The following is a 3,468-nucleotide window of genomic DNA, read 5'->3' as shown; positions in this document are numbered from 1 at the left end:
AGTTTTGAAGCGTCTGAGCTTACCCAGCACAGCCCTAGCCTTCGCTCCCTGCTTGCGGAAGTGTGGGGTCCAGGTAAGGCCATTATCAAGTGTGCTACCCAGCACACGGGTATGGTCTTTCGCTGGGATGTTTGTGTTGTTTATTTTAAGAGGAGTGTTTGTGATTGTTCTGTTGGTTCGTTTGCAGCAGAAGTATACAGCATTGCATTTCGACGCGTTGGTCTTAATGCGCCACTGTTGCTCCCACGCGTGTGCCCCGTCTAGGATGTTTTGCATTACGTGTAACGCTCCCTGCAGCGTTTTGTGTCTGCTTATGTGGTTAGTGTCGTCCGCATACGAAAGAGTTAGAGCCTGGTTGCGAGGATAAGCTGGCTCTGGCTGGTCATTCGTATATAGATTGTTCAGAGTGGGGGCAAGGACTGACCCTTGCGGTACTCCAGCCTTCGGCACAAAAGGTTGGGACAGACAGCCCCGCCACTTTATTCTTATTGACCTGTCGTCCAGGTAGTTGCAGAGCAACCTTGTGAACGGCAGGGCAAAGTCGAAGTTGTGGTACAATTTGTACTTAAGGCCTTCATGCCAGACAGTATCGAATGCCTTCTCCACATCCTTACAAACCAAAATGGCCTTACCAGGGCGACCGTCTGGCGGTCTTTGAACCCATTGAGTGATTATGGATATTACGTCTTCTGCACCGCGCCCCGGCCGAAAACCAAACTGGCAGTCCCTCAGCACATTCTCCGTCTCTAGGTACACGGTCAGGCGGCGGCATAAGACGTGCTCAAACACCTTTCCAAAGTACTCCAGAAGGGAGATGGGCCGATATGAAAGGGGGGCGGAGGCGGGTTTCTGGGATTTAGGTATGAGGAAGGTATGGGAGGCCTTGAATAGTTGTGGGAAGTACCCAGAGGCTAGTGAGCTATTATATAGTGTCGTCACGTGTGAGATTATGTTGTCTGGCATATGTTTGAGTATGTGTGCATCGATGCCTGAAGGGCCAGGGGATTTTAGTTTTAATGCCGAGATAACCCCCTTTACCTCCTCCAAAACGATGGGGCAGATAAGGGGATCATCTTCATCTAACTGAGAGAGATCAACAGTCTCGTCGGGAATGAGGTCACTACAGCTGTTCATGAAAGAGTTAACACTGTGCAAGGTGCTAAAGCAATGTGGTCCTTGCACAGGATGGGGTTTAAAGACCTCACTCCATGCTGACGCCAGAAGGTCAGCTTGGTGTTGGGGGGAGTGTGCAGAGTGGTTAAGATGGTTGATGACCTTGGGTGGAGGCACAGAGCACTCCTCCAGCTCACGTTTGAGGGTCCTCCAGAACTTGGAAGGGTCCGTCTCACAGGCGCCGGAGAGCGAGGCCATCAGTTGCTCCTCCTCTCGATGTGAATCGATGTAGAGGGACTTCCTCAGGCTACTCTGTAGCCAGTGCATGTCTCTTAGGATGGCTACACGGGCCTCTAGGGGTGCTTGTAATAGATCTGTAGATCTGTTCTGTAGTGCAATGCGTAGTCTGTTAGTGCGCATAGAAGCAGTGAACGTGGCAATCTTTCGGTGCTTTGTTCTAGGAATGTTCTTTTTTACAGCGTTTTTGACAAACTTTGTAAGTGAGCGCCATTCCTGCTCTATCGCCGCTTGTGGAGTGTTGTCCATGTTTGTGTTGGTGTATGTCGTGAGAGTGTTTTTGAAGCCTTCCCAGTCGGCCTGACTGTAACGTAACCGAGGCTCACTGGGGATAAGGATGGGTGAGGTGGAGATGCGAAGGATTAAGGGTATGTGGTCTGAGAGGATGGGGGCACCGGGTGAGATAGTGGAGTTGAGGAAGAAAGCTCGGCTGTTGGAGAACACCAGGTCGGGCTTACCCTCCAATCCATGACCTATGAATGTGGGAAAGTCCGGACCTAGGAACTTCAGTCGGTGAAGTATAGTAAGAGAGTGTAGTTGCCGACTCACTGAGCTGCTGTTGTGCGTTCCAGGGCTCCAAGCAGCATGACTGCAGTTGAAATCGCCAATGAAGAAGGTTGGGATTTTGTATGACATCACCTTGGCAATGTCAACAAAGAGGAGGAAGGGGATACGGGGAGGGCGGTAGAGGGTACAGAGGAGGATGGGACCGCGAGTGGTGCTTAACTTGATCGCGAGCATCTGCTCATAATGAAATTGATCAAGTATAGTTGCCTGGAGGGACTTCCTGGCCAAAATACGGACGCCCGAGTGCAAAGCAAGACCCCGACTCCAAGTGTTGAAGCCTTGAATCTTGGGAAGAGAGTCGGGGGCTGGATCACCCATCGAAGTCAAACAAATGACATCAGGACCGTGTCTGGCAATCTCTAACAAGGTGCTGGTTCTTTGTGGGGCCCAGTGACGGACGTTCTGGTAGAACACACGTAAATCCAATCTATCCATAGGAATAGTTGTCTTTAGTGAGTCCTACTAGCTGGAGGGAGTTTTAAGAGGAAGCTTAGTTAGCCTTAGGGGCTTGGAGGGTAAGCACTTCGCTGTCGGAGGAGGAGGAGGAGGATGCACTATCGCTAGACTGGACAGTGTCTGGAATAGTGCTGGTGAAGGGGATTATGTCCCGCAGCGTCTCCTTTGTGAGTTTCGTCAGGTTCAACTTAGGCCTCCCAGTCGAGCTGGCTCGTGGTATGGCCACACGGCGCGGGAGCCCGGAGGAGGATTTGTTTGCCCCTGACGAGGAGGAGCGGGGGCTTAGGATTGGGGAGCGTGAGCGGTTGCTACGTTGGTAGGATTCATGTCTGGATGCCCTGGACTTGGGGCGTGATTGCCTGGGGTTAGGTTCTTGCGCAGCCTTCTTGGGGCAGGTGGAGGAGGAGGAGGAGGAGGAGGAGGAGGTGGAGGAGGTGGAGGAGGAGGTGGAGGTGGAGGTGAAGGGTGTGGAAACAGAGGGAGCGGTGGTGGGAGGGATAGGGGCTGGGTGAGGATAGGATGGGTTGTTGGGACCAAAGGGAATAGCCTCTAGGACGTGAGGTGGAATGGGGAAGGCAGGTAAACCCAGGTGGGTGAGTGCTGTGGACAGCACTTCCTGCACCTGCTCCTTGCTCTTGGACATGAGCATTGCCGAATAGACAATACTCAGAACAAGTACTTGAGCATCCCTCGCCTGGTTGCACCTTTCGTCTCCAGACGGACACTGGAGATTACCAGCTGCCTCCCTTTCCAGGGTGCTGCCGATAATTGATGCAACCATGTTAGGGACTTCGGTACAGGTGGAGGGCCTGCTCGCATCCTGGCGAGAACGCTTGGACTTCGTCCTCTGCGTCCGCTGCTCCTTGGGGGCGCAAGAAGGCTCCTGGTCAGGGGCGGCAGCAGGGGAGCTAGCCCTCCTCTTTACACCTGGGTGGGTTCTGGGTTTGGGGGTGGGGGGTTGAGGGATTTTGCCTTGGGATGGGGAGGAGGGGGAGGGGGTGGAGGAGGAGGGGGAGGGGGAGGAGGAGGTGGAAG

Source organism: Oratosquilla oratoria, chromosome 40 (genome assembly GCF_046742065.1).
Source record: "Oratosquilla oratoria isolate Oo_2021 chromosome 40, ASM4674206v1, whole genome shotgun sequence".
Taxonomy (NCBI): Eukaryota; Metazoa; Arthropoda; class Malacostraca; order Stomatopoda; family Squillidae; genus Oratosquilla; species Oratosquilla oratoria.
The sequence above is the reverse complement of the archived record's forward strand: the minus strand, read 5'-3'. Positions refer to the sequence as shown.